Raw genomic sequence first — 18,136 nt, 5'->3', positions numbered from 1 at the left:
ACTCCCAGCCTCATGGGCAGAGCTTTCAGACTGCATGACTGCTGCCTTACCACTCTGCGCCACAAGAGGCTCTTAAGCCATTATTAGGGAAGCTTAATCTTGGGGTGGCATGATGTGCAAATTGGTAGTCTAGTCCGAGATCTGCAACTGGTTTACAAACTAGAATCAGAATGTGTGTCTGGGTGTGTGGGTGTACAGCCCATGGCAAATAAGCAGTGAATATAGGTACATGTTTGGTTCCCCAGTATAGCACTTGTGGGTACCATGGTGCCTTCTGACATGCTGCCCAGTGCTTGCCAAGTGGGGGGGGGGGGCTTTTGCCCAGCAGGGCTTCTGAACAGCAACTGGCTGTACAGATTTCCTTAAAAGTTCTTCAACAACAGTTGTCACCACAGCACAAGGATCTGTATGGTATGACTGAAGGTAAAATATGGGTATGCAAGAAAATATGTTTCAACTATATATTCTTTGTAAAAGGCACACTGTTAAACAGAGCTTCTGCCAGAAAACCTGAGGAGTTATAGTTAGAGTTACAGATGACCTTACTCCCCGAGTTATTTTTGTGTGTGTTTGTGTGTGGGGGTTGGCTCTCCTTCCTTTGACAGCCACTGTGTGGTTGTCTCTCACCCTATGGAGCTCATTTTGTAGTTAAAACTGTGACAAACAAATGGTTAATGCTGAAACCTGGTCTGGAACCTTGAGTGACAAGGGATTGAAATGGAATTATTCAGCTGAGAGTGTCAGGAGTGTCAGTTAACTGACTGTTGACTGGGAAGGAAAGCTAAGGAAGTGAGATGATAAAAAAGGATAAAAAAGCCTGAGGGAAATAGCTCCAAGAGTGGGGCGGTGATCCCTATTAAGTGGTTAAGAAGGGAAATTAGAACTTGTTTGCTCCTGCCTTCACCAGCTTTAGTGTATGTCAGACCAAGAAGCTTATGCTAGGTTATGTAAGGAAAAACTGCCAAGAAATCTCTCTCCTTGGGTTTTATAGACCTGTCTGAATAACAGTAACAGTTACTTGTTTGTAACAAATTATCTGGCATTTATTTTTATAAAAGTTACCTCATTCCAGTCACTTGTTCATTTCATACCTGATTCTTACCTGATCATTTCCCTTTGGAGTTAAGTAAAACAGTGTTATTTTTGAACTACTATAAATCTGTCATGTGCCATTATCAAACAAGGATATAAGAAGGATTTTAGTCTCTCTGCTCAGTTCCCTAGGATGGATCAGCTTTTACCAAGATACATTCAAATGACTGGGTAGGACATCCAAAGAAAAACAAGGAAGAAAAATTAAAAAGGGGCTGTTCAGTGAAGAACAAAGTAAAGAGGAATCCTATGAGGGGACAGTCAAATCACCACAGACTACCACCCTGTGTAAGTAATGTAAAAATTTCCCCAAGATTTATAAGGTTGTGAACCCCTGTGCAAGCATATGCCGCTGCTTCCTTTTCAGTGCAATACATGAACAGCAGTTAAATACAGAAGTTCATGTACATATGAACTTAGTCAAATTGTGAGTGAGTGGGCAGGTAGTTGTGAATTTCTGCATCATGAAGGACATTGGACTAGATGAACCTGGAGATCCCTTCCAACTCTAAGAGCCAGCTTGGTGTAGTGGTTAGGTGTCCGGACTTCTAATCTGGACAGCCAGGTTTGATTTTGCACTCCCCAACATGCAACCAGCTGGGTGACCTTGGGCTCGCCACAGCACTGATAAAGCTGTTCTGACCAAGCAGTAATATCTGGGGTCTCTCAGCCTCACCTATCTCACAGGGTGCGTGTTGTGGGTTAAGGAAAGGTAAGGCAAATGTAAGCCACTTTGAGACTCCTTCGGGTAGAGAAAAGCAGCATATAAGAACCAACTCTTCTTTGGCTGTATTTCTATGATTCATGCAGGTTCCAGCCCTGTAATCATGAGCTCAATGCTTTGAAATGGGTTTGCAAACTATGCTAATACCTGTGGTGTTTCAGACGATGTCTGAATTGACAAACTATAGCCATAGTTGTTACTTTGCCTTCGGAAGCCACTATACCTATGGATGAGTATACTGAACATAGTATTAATGAAAGCACACAGGCAGTTCTAAATCAGAGTTTGCTTGTGGTAGCTCACACCATAGTACTAAACTATAGTTAACATAAACTGTGGTTTTGTGTGACATGTGAACCATATAATGCAAAACAATAATCAACAAGAGATTGGAGCCATTGAACAGACACAAAATATATTTCTATATTTTTTAAACCCTAAGAAATAATAGAAGCAGTGACTGTAGCTTTAAGAAAGAAATGCCCTCAGTGATCATTGCTGGGTAACTACAACAGTATTCCCAATCTTCAAGCCTTGATTTTTGTCATAAGAAGGGAGTGGGAGAGGGCAAGGCCCTTACCAGATGATGGCCTTTGAAGGAGCACTCAATGGCGCAAGACCCAGGAAGAACCACAGGGCAACTTGTTATTATGCAACCTGCATCACTCACTAACGGCTAGCTGCTTAGTACTATTTAACACCAACTATCTTATGAAAGCCAGTGTGATGTAATGGTTATAGTTTTAGATCTGGGAGATGTAAATTCAAGTTCTCACTCTATGGAAGCTTACTGGCCAATCTTCAATCAATCACACTTTCAATCTGAACTACCTCACAGACTTGTTGGAAGGATAAAATGGAGAGAGGAGAATGATATAAGCTGCTTGGAGTCCCTATTGTGGAGGAAATGAAGTAAAAATAATACATATAGTAAAGATGGGATGCAGAAATGGGATGCAGATAAAAATTTTGGGCCGTTGGCATAAGATTAGGAAGTAGGGGAAAGTAAGGATACATGAATTGCCAGGAGGAGAACATGGCAAAATGGTGTGGGAAAGAGTACAGGAAATTGAGGTGTCCCCAGCAAGTCCTGGAGGGTTCCCCAGTGTGCATCTAGGTTTGGTTAAGGCTGACAGAAAAGGCTGCCAGGTGAAAGGAAGCATGGAAAACTGAAGATAAAGCACAGATAAAGGTAGGTTGGGTGGTGAATGGGAAGGAGAGAAGGAAGCAGGAAAAGGGGAGATGCTATGAGTTCTATCAGGGAAATGGAAAATAGTGGGGGAAAGAAAATGAGATGTTCCATGGAAATCCTTGTGAGCTTCACTTGTTTCTTTTATATATGGTTGGTTTGTGAAACCATACTTTGAGCTGGCCAGCCATCACCCAAATCTTGGACTACTTTGACAAATGCTAGTTTCATCACCAATGCAACAACTGCCCTTAGGTGAAATTACAGTATTTGCTGGCGCATAAGACTACTTTTTCCCTCTGAAAAACATGCCCCCAAGTGGGGGGTCGTCCTATATGCCGGGTGCACTTCAGTTGGGATAGACATAGCTGCCCATAGTGGCCCATAGTACTGTAATGTAATGTAACAAACTCTATATTTTGAGTGGAAATGTTGGGGGGGTCGGCAAATACGGTAATTATAAATTTTAATAAGCAAAACAATAAACAATATGAATGTATATTTCTAAAAATAATGTTGAGAACCCTAACAGGACTTCTGAGTAAACTAAAGTCCTTATCACAATGCTGACTAAATTACTGTGGTGGTACCGATACAACAGCAGTTTAAAACATGAGGCTCTCTTCAAAAATCAAGTCTTCCCCTTTTCAAAGTAGCTCATCTTTAAACCACTCAGGGTATACAAGTATACATATTTGGTTAAGGGCTAAGTGGGCAGTGAGTGGGCGTGGCTAGTCCAAGTGAAGGCCCAATTAGGATGTGTGAAGCGTGTCCCGATTGGGCCCTCACCCGGACTGGCCACGCCCACTCCCCGCCCACCCAGCTGGCCAGGGGCTCTCTGCCGCCATTGGTGGCAGTTTGCCCCAGACACTCCCCAGGACATATGTAAGTGCTCTTGGGTGGGAGGAAGGGAGGGGATTCCCTTCCCCGTTGGTCCACGGGAGCATACCCGCTGCCTCGCCGAGGCCACGGGTGTGCTGCATGGCTCGAGGGAAGGCCGCGCCGATGACTGGGGGGAGGGGGCGAGCATTCCTTCCCCTGGGCCATGTGGCTGACTGGGGAGGAGGGGTGCGAGCAGGCCTTCGTCAGGCCAGCCTATCACCTTCAGTACCAGCAGTCTGTCTATCACCTTCAGTACCCTACCCCTGATCACCCCCTCCTCTTTCTACTTCCCTCGAAAGCTGCAGATCCCTGCTGCCTGAGAGCTGCCCCTACAAGTGAGTTCCCTGCCTGGGGCCTTCAGCCTGCAGCCTTTCCAGGTCCTGGGGGGAGGGAAAGGCCATCCCCAGAGTTCTTCCATCCCCACCCCCCAATCTAGCACCTGTTTTATTCCTGAATGCAATGGGCTTTGCCCTTAGTACATTGAATAAAACTGTGCTGGTGCCAAACTTTGTTCTGCCTTTTTGTGGTTCATGGAGTCACTAGTGGATGCAGGAAAGATTCTTCAAATACAAATGATTTATATGATGCAGTCTAAACATAATATTTCTCACTTTTAAAATTGTGATTGTGAATAGGGTTGCCAACTTTGAGATAGAGCCTGTAGATCAACCAGAAATACAACAGATCTTCAGACTACAGAGATCAGTTTCCCCTAAAAATATACCAGCTTTGGAGGGTGGACTCTACCTTATTGAAATTTCTTTCTTCCTCAGCCTATCCAGGCTCCATCCACATATATCCAGGAATTTCTCAACCTGGATTTGGCAAACCTAACTGTAACAAAGACTTTAGACCAAGAATAGTTATTCAGGTTAGGGCTGCAAATCCCAGCTTGGGAGATTTGATTGTGAAGCCCAGAAACAATTGAGTTTAGGCAGAGGAGGGACTTCAGCAGGGTATAATGTCACAGAGTCTACCCTTCAAAGAGTCTACCCTTCAAAGTAGCCATTTTCTCCAGGGCAACTGATCTTTATAGTCTGGAGATCTCCTGGCCCAATCTTGAGGTTGGCAAACCTTCAGAGCAACTAGAAAATAAGTACAGATTCATGCATACACTACTAATGAAATGCACAAATTTGTTGAAAAGGCAGGAGAAAGACATTCCAATTTCCTATTAAAAGAAAATAAATCCTTAATAGAACCCTATTAATGATCCAGTGGTTAAACTTAGGAGAGTGCAATTGGAACTTCCTGAGCTGAAAAAAAATATTTTATTGGTATTTTGGGGCTATAAATTGGCATCACAAAAGAGCAGGAAAAACAGCTGTGAGGTGAGGAGATAGCATCTTCTGCAGCCTCTTTATACCAGCATGGTTTAATGCAACTGCAGAAAAAAATCAGGGAAAACAGCAGAAAACATCCACGGGCTTCTGCTGCTTAGTTGTATTTTGCAGCTATGCTGCACCTAGGTTTACCCCCGCAGTTTTTTACTTCTTGGGACTATTCCTAAGGATTTCCAAAAAGTGCCAGATCTGAGTATTTTGCTGGTATTGGGATCCAGAATTTTTCAGAAATTCTAAAATTTTGGGAGGTCCAGTAGATTCTAAACAAAAAACCAAAACAAAAAGGGGAGGCAGTAGAGAGGAATTGCATACCCTAGACAAACTAGCAGTAAAATAGCCAAACTAAATTCACAATTCAACAATTCCAGCTAGAAGTGCTAAAATAATTATTCAATTACAATAACTTGCTTTAGTTTTTTTTCAGTTGGTTTTAGCCAGTGAAGAATTGTAGCCTGATACATTCAGCTCTCATTTCTTGTACACACACAACTGAAAATAATAACAAGCATCATTTAAGGAAATATATTAAATGTCATGGTAATGTATAGCAATGATTTTCCAATTTTTTAAATAAGAAGTTAGATTTTTCAAATAAAATTACATGGAAACTCTGAAATATCTATAAACTAGACCTTTACATTAATTGTTAACAGAATTAATACACTATATAGGAATAGCATATTTTTATCATTCTCGGGTAACTGTGTGTTGAAGTTCTTAGAGGGTGGAAGACCACCAGCATGCTGTTTTCCCCAATGTAAGATTTAGTTTAAATATTGGATACCAGGCATCTAGAGTAACATGCTAGAATAAATAGTTAAGAAAGGTGTTAAAGATACAGAACAGGACAAGGGTATCTCTGAATAACTAAGCTCTTATACATAATGGCTTTCTACGTAGTGAACTTTTGCAAATCTACACTTTAAAACTGCACTCATCTTCAAAATGCAAACATAAAATTTCCAAGCACATAGCTAATGTTCAAATGGCAGAATATATTGATTCTTTGCCCATCTCCAAGTATCTTAAGTTTACTCAGAAGACTATTTTATTTAATTAAGTTGGTGCTTTATTAATATATATATTCCTCTATTGATCATAAGAGAAGCTGACGCATGTTTGAGTCAGGCATACATCAGATCCACTTAATGGACCTCCACTTAGGAAAGTGGTTGGCTCTAAATCAAGGTAAATGGGAGCAAGTGCTCCTTTGGGACGACAGAGCTTAGCTGAATCTATAACATTTTTACAGGGCTTTTTTTCCTTTCAAAGCAGAAAGCATATGGAAATTAGATATGAAAATGGTCTCTCCTTGCACGTTTCAATTAAACATGTCAATACCTTAATTAAATTGCTTAACTTAATGAGATTTATACCAGTGAGTGTGTTTTATACTTATAATAGCTTTTTTGGCTGCTTTTCAGAATGTCAAATAAATCGTGAGAACTGGGATTAAAAAGCAGAAATTGACATTCTGAACTAAGGCTCATAATTCTTCGAGACTCATCCCCCCCCCCTCCATTCATGCAATTTTGGAAAATTAATGAACCTTGTAATAACTTTGCTTTTAAAAAATGTCATTTGCTTTTTCAGTTCATCTTTATCATCTGTTCCTGTAAGACTGATGTTATAAAGTACCCTTTGACCTGTACACTATATATGTTCTCCTCCTCCTCCAATCCAGTATCTCTTGTGAGTATTAATTTCCTGGAGAAGTTTCTCATGTACAGTATCCTTCAGAACTAGCCAAATCTCAGAATAACATCAATAATAGAAAAAAAATATCTAAAATGAGGGAAAACTGCCCCCCCCCATCTGGACCCTGTAACAATCTGGATTTTGTGCCTAGTCATAATAGAATCAGGAGGGAAAGGAATAATATTTAATATTTTTCTTGGGATATTAGTTTCCAGTCAGAAGAAAAACACAGTTGTCTGTGTGTTTACACTTAAAGGTAAAGGTAAAAGTATCCCCGGTGCAAGCACCGAGTCATGTCTGACCCTTGGGGTGACGCCCTCCAGCGTTTTCATGGCAGACTCAATACAGGGTGGCCTTGCCAGTGCCTTCCCCAGTCATAACCGTTTTACCCCCCAGCAGCAAGCTGGGTACTCATTTACCGAACTCAGAAGGATGGAAGGCTGAATCAACCTTGAGCTGGCTGCTGGGATCAAACTCCCAACCTCATGGACATCGCTTCAGACAGCATTTCTGCTGCTTACCATTCTGCACCACAAGAGGCTTTGTGTTTACACTTAATTAAGTTTAATTAATTCAATATGAAAATAAAGAAAATTATGAATCGGGTGATGTCTCATCTGACAACTGTTCACATAAGGATTTTTAACACAGATTTTTTTTTAATGTTGAATTTACACTAGAGCTTGACAATACAACATGACATGTATTATGCGTGACTATGAGCAAACCAGGGGAGGAAGTACTTGTGGAAGAGATAAAAGAAGGTTTCTGTATAATAGCTGTCCTGTGTCTGCATTCTTGGGGAGGGGGGAACCTCAGAAATACTGTATTTTCTTCCAACTGGGATTTTGTTCTCACATTTTATTTTATTATTATTTATTTAGATTTATATACCGCCCTCCCCGAAGGCTCAGGGCGGTTTACATTAAAACTAGTCAACGACACGTGAAACATTATAAAACTATCTGAAGAAAGTGAGATAAACATGCTGGTATCTGTATTATTTTTAATTCAGCAGAACATCCAATGTTGATCCAAACACACACATGCTCACTGGCCATTCAATCATGCAGGGAGCAGGATATTGGCGAAGAAATACTATGACCAATTATTCATGGGGAGGAAAGGCTAGGATGGCAGTGGCATGGCAGCGAGGCTAATTACCGCTTACACATTATGTTGCTACCAGCCCAGCACAACTCCCTCTCAGCTCTGGCCTGCTTAAGGGCTTCCAATGGTCCGCAGCAAGGGAACACTGCTTTTTCAGTGTTCTCTTTTTTGCCGCTGCTGCCATTGGTGACAAGGCAGGGCCAGGGCCAGGCATGCAGGAATAGTTAGGCCTCAAAGGCCCAGCTCCTCCCTGTGCTATGATGGCCAGGAGGGACCAAATATGTCCCACTTGGCCCCACAGCATTCCATGGTATTGTGGGGTCAAATGGGGGTTTGTTTTGCTATTTTGCAGGACAATGATACTACATTTTCACACAATCCCTCCTTCTTGTAAAATAAAACCCCTGGTGCTCCCCTGCACAGTGGAACATTTTCACTGCGGTTGCATTCCCCAGGGGGACACATTTAGGCACGGAGCTGGTCCATCACCAAAATGTGTCTCCCGTGGTTATGCAGAAAGTAGCACATTAGCTTGCACCACTAAAATGCATCCCTCATGGGAACAGAATAAACTGCAGAGCATGCTATTCTGCCCAGCACATCTTCTACTGTAATAGGTCCATGAGAAACAGTTGCAAGAGCTTAGCGAGTTGCTCTGCAGCCCCTTCTACATTCAAGTGTAGAACCGTGGATTCCTCAATGTGGACTCAGAAGAAAAAAGGAAATCACGAGGCACAATGATATAGTAGTCTTCTCTATGTTCATAGGTGAAATGGTTATAACAAAGTCTAAATGGTCAAACATATGATCAAACATAAAGAGTCAGCCAAAACGGGATCCTAGGTTAAGTGACTCGTTTTCTGTTTTATCTTCATCAGTGGTTGCTCTTCCAAAATGAAATCCCCAGACGATTATGAGCATTTTGCCAATGTGATACTACGACTACTACTATGACAATATATTGGAAGAGCAACGACTGACGAGGATAAAACAGAAAGCGGGTCACTTAACCTAGGATCCCGTTTTGGTTGACTCTTTATGTTTGATCATATGTTTGACCATTTAGACTTTATGTTATAACCTTTTCACCTATAAACATAGAGAAGACTACTATATCATTGTGCCTCGTGATTTCCTTTTTTCTTCTGAGCCCCTTCTACATTGTCATTTAACACAACCAGGGAGATATCACTTCTTCAAGCTAGACCTGATCAAAGCACAGGGATACAAAAGAGGTTTAGGCCAAATCTGTCTCTGCCCTGACAGCAGCCAGCAGCAACAACCTCCCCCCCCAAAAAAAAGGTGATGATTATTTTCACTGCTATCTTTACCACAAAAAAATCTTTACCATCAAAGTAATAATTTATGATGTTCTTATAACCCCTCCAATAGCATGTATATTGGAAGCCATTCTTAAACGTTGGTAAAAGAAACCAGTTATTTGTTTACTTCCATTGCTGATGTGAAATAAGCAGTCCATAATAAAACAGATTCAAGTGGGCAGTCGTGTTGGTCTGATGTAGGAGAACAAAATGTGAGTCCTAAGCACCTTTAAGCCCAACATAGATTTATTAAAGGCATGAGCTTTCGTGTGCATGCACACTTCCTCAGACAATGGAAGAGTACAGATATGAGGAGAGAGTAAATTAGTAGCAAATTAGTAAACATCATCACAACATCCAAAACAGATGTTTCATAATAAAACAGAAAACCTCCCCCCAGTCTTAATCATACCAATTCATTTTTAACTTCTTTTGTCAGATCACTAAGCTGATTTCTTTAACAGAGCACTAGAAAGTACTCCTTGACAATGAAAGATGTATTTCTCAGAGGAAATTAGTTAACTACATTAGTACATTGATGAACGGATAGTTGAAACATCACAGGGAAAAGGAATTGTTCAGGATGAATTTAATTTTTTAGTGGAGGCAATATGAACACATCAAACATACAAAAAAATCTGACTCCTATTACAATAGCAGTTTAGTATGGTAACAGAATGGCTTATGATTTTACTATAACTAAAATTTGCACAGAACGATCACAGGAGATGTATTTTCTGTTCAGAGGCTTCAAGAAATGGGTAAGAGAGTTAATGCTATTTGCAGTTTTTCTCCTCAGAGATTTTGTTTAATTAAATGCTTTAAAGTAATATAAAGCAATCCACAGATTTTATAGAAACACTTTCATCTCCATTTTCTGCTGTGATCCAGCATGCAAGAGAAATGGTTTATTCTCAGTGCACGATCATAACATTACTACCTTTAAATGTGATATATGCTACCATTAATACACACAAAATAAATTAATAAATCCTCTAATATATTTAAGACAATACTTTGTTTTATATTTCTGTCTTACCCCTATGCCTTTACTAGCAATTAGCTTGGACAAAGTGGCATGGGAGGAAATCAAATGTACTTGAATAATGTTTAGGATGGTGACATGCTAATATTTTCTGAACTATTCTCCCCTAAAATCGAATATTGTACCTAGACTCACTTATGTAGACTCACATCTTACATATACTGATACACAACAAAGAGAATTTAAAAATACACACACACAGGAAATGTTGGTGATTTTATTTGCTAATGTGGCATTTATATGTCCTAATTTGACAGCAGCTTGTTCTTTGTTATGTTACTTCCCTAAAATATGCTTGGGATCAAAGGTTGCAAGTCTGACTGAAATTAGACACTTGTCCCTGAGTAAATACATTTGCCTACACTATAAATCTCAGTTATGTCTCTGATTTCGAGACTTTATTTATTTATTTATTTATTTATTTATTTATTATTCGATTTCTATACCACTGCTTGCTGTAGCCTCGTGGCAGTTTACACATACAATTCTAAAACAATAAAACCGCAATAAAATCCCCATTAAAATAACAATCACTAGGCCACCATAATCTCCAGAAATCCCTCCTTGTTCAGGGTGGGGCAGTAGATCTAATTTAATGTAATGAGAGCCGGGGCCGAGATGAATTTGAGAACCAGTTGGAAAACCCCTCCCCCCGGACTCTGCCCCGGCCTCAACCGTATGCCTGACGGAAGAGCTCCGTCTTACAGTCCCTGTGGAAAGCTGGTAACTCTGGCTCTTAGCTTTTCTGGGAGATCATTCCACCAGGCTGGGGCCAGGACTGAAAAGGCCATGGCCCTGGTCGAGGCCAGGCATATGTCCCGGGAGCTGGGACAACCAGTAAATTCATACCCGCAGAGCGAATGGCCCTGTGGGGGGCATAAGCAAGCAAGCAGTCCCGCAGGTAGGCAGGACCCAGCCCGCGTATGGCCTTAAAGGTTAATACCAATACCTTGAACCTGACCTGGAAACAGACAGGTAACCAGTGCAGTTGACGAAGCACCGGCTGGATATGGGCCCTCCAAGATGTCCCAGTGAGGACCCTAGCAGCTGCATTTTGTACCAGGTGTAACTTCCGTATCAAGGATAAGAGTACGCCAGCGTAGAGCGCTTCCTGTTCCTGCCCTCTTCTCCCTAGCCACAGTACCTCCATCTTGGAGGGGTTGAGTTTCAGACAACTCTGCCTGAGCCATCCAGCCACCGCTTCCAAAAAACTGGCAAATGTATCTGGGGAGGAGTCCCGCTAGCTGCCCATTAGGAGGTAGAGCTGAGTGTCATCTGCATATTGGTGACATCCCAGCCCATAGCCCCGGATGAGCTGGGCTAGAGGGCGCATATAGATGGTAAAAAGCATGGGGGAGAGTATGGCCCCCCGTGGACCCCCGCAAGGGAGCCCACAGGGGTCCGACAATTCATCCCCCACTGCAACCCTCTGCAATAGGTTCCAGAGGAAGGAGACCAGCCATCACAGCACAGTCCCTCTAACTCCAGTTCTGGCGAGGCTGACTACATCGAATACAGCCAGCAGATCTAACAACATGAGTATGGCGGAGCTGCCCCAGTCCAGCTGGCGCTGGCTATCATCCATCGGGGCGACCAGCACGGTCTGCACCCCATGGCCAGAACAGAAGCCAGACTGGTATGGATCTAGGGCCGAAGTTTCCTCCAGAAATGCTAGTAGTTGTTCCGCCGCTGCCCACTTTATCACCTTATCCAGAAACGAAAGATGCGAGACTGGGTGGTAACTGGCATGGTCTCGTGGGTCTAGCGATGGTTTCTTCAGTAAAGGGTGGACCACTGCCTCCTTAAGCCCTTTGGGGAACTCTCCTGATGCTAAGGAGAGTTTTGAGCATTTTGATAACATTGGTTCAAGAAATATGTACATTTGTTGATTATGAGAATTCTTAATATACCATTTAGAGAAGTGGGAGTACTGACTAAGAAGCCAGTACAATGGTCCTTGGAGAAAATGTTGTCTGTTTTCCTCGATAGTACTGGTTTTAAGTTATGCCATATACATTCCACAAAGAGATAAGACACCATCATAATCATTTATGGTCCAGTTTTTCTCCCTGAAACCTAAGGTGGATTACAAATATAAGAAATATCCAGTCAATCAGCAAGCAAGTTACATAATATGAGCAAAATGATCTAACAAAAAAGATTCCTAATGAAACAGAATCATGGATAGGGATGGGCAGATTAATGTATTCAGAAAAAAATATTATGTCGCTAAATGAGAGGAGTACAAAATATGATAAAACAAGTCAGTCTAACAACAAAGATTAATACAAACAGAAATATGCACTGGTGATAAGAATTCTCTTGTCATTGTCCTGAACTCTCACTGAATGCAGTTCATTAATGCATACATTTTTAGGGAATCTGTTTTCTGGAACACAATAGAGCTTCATCCATCCTTAATCCTTACAGTTGGAGAAACCTAATTCCCACCCTTATTCTGTGAAAATATTAAGGTAATTTACACAGATTTTGAGGGTATTAAAGACATTTTAGTGTTCCTTGCTACCTGTTCAGGTGCCTGTTCATTAATTATTTTTGTTCTATAGATAAATCTCTCATTGAACATGGCATCTTTTGTTTCTATATATAATTATCTGTTAAATGGTCCCTCTTATTTATGGTTCTAATTTATTTAAGCAGAGTTCTATTTGAATAACTGACAAAAGGGCTTACATCATCTGCATACAATATAATGTGGAAAGTTTACCCTTAGGAATAGATGGAACTAATTATTTGGATGCCTGAGTTGTCCCATATACAAATTAGGGAAATTGTGTGGATTTTGAGTAATAAAATGTATTTTACCTTATTTTGCACTATTGGCCTTGGTTATCCATATACAAATTATACTAAAGTGCAGAATAGGCTTCTAGGGTGATCACAAAATGTTCAACATCCTCTTACAAATCTTCCTTCTGTAGACTGAGAATTTCTGTTTTAGTTGCTATAGATCAGCCTTTCTCGACCTTTTTACAATTGAGAAATCCCTGAAACATTCTTCAGGCTTCAAGAAAGCCCAGAAGTGGCATGATCATGGTTGGAAAGCACAGCTGTGTACACACCCACCTGGGGCCCCTTCCTTTCCCACCCTCTCCAGGCCCATTATTGGCCATTTTGGGAGGGAGGACAGGTCAATCTGACCATCTGTGGTCACATCACCTGATAAATATTTAGCAAATTTAATATATATATATAAATAATTAACTCCCATCCTTTCATAGTGAGAATTTATTTAATTTACTTGATCTCAGGAAAAAAAATCTTTGAATAGCTAGCTGGTCAACAGAGACTGAATTCATTGTGCTGCTGGACTCCCAGAATTAATTAACTTATATATTCTTCATTATTCCATAATAAATAAAATTAAAGGCTAAATAAAATTATTCCATACCTCGTATTTCTCAAAATCATGTAGCAATAATCTAAGGTTAGATCCGGCAAAGGATTCTTGCATATTACTTGTCTTACAGCAGACCTCTGACTACCCCCCTCATATTTTTTCTTGGTGTCATCTGTCTCCTGGGTCATTTATGGAAGCATTTTGGGCTACACTGGGATAGAGATGGTGAAGAAGTCATATTTTGCTCACAGAAGAACTTCATGTCATGCTGGTGAATATGTTCAGCACAATTAAAGTCCAAGTGTCTAAGTCTCTCATTAAGCTCTGTATATGCAAGCCAAATGTGTTTGTGAACCATAAAATAGTAGGTATAGAAACCTCAGATACTTTGCAGAACTATGTTCTTTATTTTTATTTATTTATATTATTAGGTTTGAAGCAGGTTCACAGTGGTCAAATTAAAGCATTACAATTACAATCAAAACATTTAAAAGTAGTATGCAGTCAGCTGGACAACTGGAGGGGAGAGCCAGAGAGGACCAGTAACAGAATTTCAGTACCCATTGTCAGCCAAAGGCGTATTAGAACAGCTCTGTTTTACAAGCCCTTTGGAACTGAAGGTAGTCCTACAGAGCCTGGATCTTGACTGGAAGACTGTTCACAAGGTTGGAGCCAGGGTGAAAAAGGCCAATGTCATGATTACAATAGGTGTACCTGCCTTGGACCAGGACTAGGTTTCCATTTTGGGAATGCAACTTCCTCCCAGCAGTATAATGAGAGAGGGCAGTCTTGCAAATACAATGGTCCCAGACCATTAAAGGTCAATACTCAACCTTGAACCAGATTCAGTGCTCCACCAGCTACCAGTGCAGCTAGTGGAGCACAGGAAATATGTAATGAGCTATTTTTGTTAATAGCCTCAATACTGCTTTCTGTACCAGTTGGCACTTCCACAGCTCAACAGTGGACTCAAGGGTTGCCTTGCATAGAGCGTGTTGCAGTAGTCAAGTCTTGAGGTTGCATGGATCATAGTAGCCTCATTTGGGGACAGATATGAAGCCAACTGTTTAATCTCACAAAGTTGTAAAAAAAAAACAATTTTAGCTAAGTGGGTTACCTGGCATGTCATTGATATAGAAGCATCCAGGTAAACTTTCAAGTTTCTAACAGATTGGGTAGGGACCAATTGAACTTTATCCAGAACTGGGAGATGGCACACCTTATCTACCCCTTCTGGGTCAAGCTCAGGATTTCCATCCTTGCTGGACTCAGCTCAACTTGAGCTGTTCAGCCACATCCTCCAAGCTGTTCTGGAGTGGGCAGGGGATAGCAATCCATTAACATATATAACTGGGTGTCATCAGATGAGCAAGGGGATACATACAGATAGTAAATAGCATAGGGGAGAGAATTGCCTTAATGGGGCCAAGGATGTCAGAATATAATGTGTAGACAATTTCTCCCCTTGCTCCATCCTCTGCTTCCTGCTCCAGAGGAACAAAGCTAGCCACTGAAGAGTTAGGCTCTGTACCCCCACCATTTGAAAACATGTATGCTGCTTTTCCATTCAAATAGGGCCCCCCAAGGTAAGAAACATCAAATCTAAACATTCATTAAAACATTAAAAGTATACAATATAATAAAGTATACATAAGTGTGGGGTCCCACGTAGCCCCTCCCAGGGGTACCCCTCTGGCAGCTGTTGTGTCTGGCTTCCCCTTCTTGGAACCAGAAAGATACCAGGAGGCTGACGGCTTCTGCAAACGTTCCTTTATTGTCTCTTCCACTTCATTCCAAGTACTTGTTCACCAACCGCCCTTCACCCTTCCTTTTCCTCCCTTTTATCTCCCCTGTGCGGCCCCTCCCCTCTTTAATAAGCTTCATGCCGTCTTTCTTCCTGTTTCCAGCTTCTCTGCTGTTATGCTACCTCGCCAGCTGCTCAGGTAAGCAATCGTTGCTGTTTCTCTTGCAGGTACTTCGGACTACATTCCTTTGGTCTGGCCCTTCCTGGAGGGGTGGGTTCTTCCATCATGCATCCCAGACCCCCCCTCTCTTGGGATGTCCAAGACCTTTCTTCTAGTGGCTGCAGTCATGAAGCTGTCTCTGAGTAAATAGCTTCTTTTACACGGTCTTCTTTTCCTCCCTCCCCCTCAGCCTCTACCACACGCACACTCTTCACCCCAGGTCTTTCCCTCTCCTCCTTCCTAAGTCCGGGCGGGTCTTTCTTTCGGCTATCCTAATGACACCTTATGACACCTATAGGTCAGGACTGATCTATCAGAACCATTTCCACAAACGAGAATCTTTACAACAAATGAGAAGCTTTTGTCAGATCTACCACATACATAAAAATTGTCATTGCTGCAACATGAAACTATCCTTTAAATTATTCCTTAGTATATAAACGCTACAAACAAAAGTTACCAGTTTCAATCAAGCTACAGTAAATGTGGTTCATGGAGGCATTTCATTTAAAATCAGATATTATTTCCCTGCAAGGACATCTTAATAAGCATCTTCAAAGGGAACACCATTTTACCTATGTTCATAATATATTAATTATAAGTCTTGCTTAAGTTTGTCCTTAATGTTGAAGAAAGAGTTCTGCCTGAAAGAGGATATACTTGCTGAAAAATTATTGTCCCCTTAAACCACCAGTTTTACCTCAAGCTTTTTACTATTCGTTATTTTATAACAGTAAGATGTTATATCTCAGAAGAATAGCTTGCCTCCTTTTAAAAATATTTATCTTTAAACAGTGGACCTCTACATCCCAGTTTGCTATGAGTTCTTATATTATGACTGAAGTTGTGTTTCCAAATAATGATCAAAAAGGTTGAATCTTCAAAAAGTGAGACTGCAAACTCTACAAGATACTACAGTAAAGTACATAGAATTACAAGGAAACCATTTCATGTTTTTTTTTGGTGGTGGTGGTGGTGGATGACAGTGCCATCAAGCTACAGGTGACATGGCCACCCCATAGGATTTTCAAAGCAAGAGACATTCAGAGGTGGTTTGCCACTGCCTGCTTCTGCATCACTATACTGGACTGCCTTGGTGGTCTCCCATTTAAATACTAATCAGAGTCAATCCTGCTCAGCTTCTGAAATCCAATCAAATCAAGGTACCCTGATCCATCCATGCCTGGGTTTCTTTGGAGGGTTGTAATTATGGAATTTGCACAAGAAGAAGTTACATTATTTATTAATATCATTATTTATTTATTACAAATAACACTGGAGACTTTATTTTGGGGGGAGGGGTTGTGCGCAGGGTAGAAGCAACCATGTCCATCCAAGAGTCTAATCTGTTAGAACAATAGTGGAGAAATATTACAGTTTCCTCTTCTTTTCCCCCTTGACTTCAATGAATTTGAAATCTAAGACTTAGATTCTACGTTTGTGTCCCTCTGTTATAGAGGTGATACCCTGTTACAGACTATGCTCCTTCAGTGCAGTGGTTCTCAATCGGGGGTCGGGACCCCTTTGGGAGTCAAACGACCCTTTCACAGGGGTTGTGGCAGGGCGAGCAGCTTGGCTGTGGGGGGGGGGGGTTACCACTGTTGCCACTCTTGAAGGCACCCACCAATTTATATACAATTTATATACAATCATGAACAATGGATCTACACGCCATTGGTCAGTTTCGGTTTAATGTCTGTGAAAGAATACTTGCATAATTTTATGATTGGGGGTCTCCACAACATGAAGAACTGTATTAAAGGGCCGCGGCATTAGGAAGGTTGAGAACCACTGCTTTAGTGCTAGGAACTTTTCATCTAATTGAAAGGCAGCAATGTTGCATGATTTGATGCACCCAATACCAGAAGAATTCACTGTGTGGCAGAGAGGTGCTTATACAATGGAAAAACAAAATGAAGGCATAATAATCCTGTCCTCAGAATGTGGAAGATGACATTCATTTTATCAGCATACTTTCTTATTCACATTTGAATTAAAAGTTTAAACATGATTTGCTAATAATGTCTGCTAGGTTTGCAGACTTGCATCTTTTTCTCAGACTTGAAGCTTCATATACTGCTTAGACTGCTGATATCCTGCCAAAGCCAACAGTACTCTTAGGAACAGTTAAAAGGAAATTATGGCTATCTTCTAGAAGACAGGTGTGAAAGTCTTTTTATACAGACAAAAATAAAGCAACCAAGCAGTTCCCAAGCATTTCATTTCCATCACTTCATGCTCAGTATGTTAATAAAATGTGGGATAACAAAGTCTACCTATGTCACATAGGTAAATCAAGGTTATGACTCAGGTTGGTGGTTAGGAACAAGAGCATTTGCGCACGTCCTTTCAACATCATTTTTTAGTATGGAATAGAAGAAAAAGCTCTCAGGGACTGTACTCAAA

The 18,136-nt window shown here is 41.1% G+C and overlaps 1 protein-coding gene across 3 annotated transcripts in view; it reads right to left on the bottom strand.

Annotated features, from left to right (window-relative positions):
* SLIT3 (slit guidance ligand 3) overlaps window positions 1-18,136 on the bottom strand; it is a 713,209-nt gene that overhangs the window by 355,627 nt on the left and 339,446 nt on the right. The gene's annotated exons all lie outside the window — the stretch shown is intronic.

The sequence above is a fragment of the Paroedura picta genome, chromosome 3, assembly GCF_049243985.1.
Source record: "Paroedura picta isolate Pp20150507F chromosome 3, Ppicta_v3.0, whole genome shotgun sequence".
NCBI classification, from domain to species: domain Eukaryota; kingdom Metazoa; phylum Chordata; class Lepidosauria; order Squamata; family Gekkonidae; genus Paroedura; species Paroedura picta.
The sequence above is the reverse complement of the archived record's forward strand: the minus strand, read 5'-3'. Positions and strand labels throughout refer to the sequence as shown.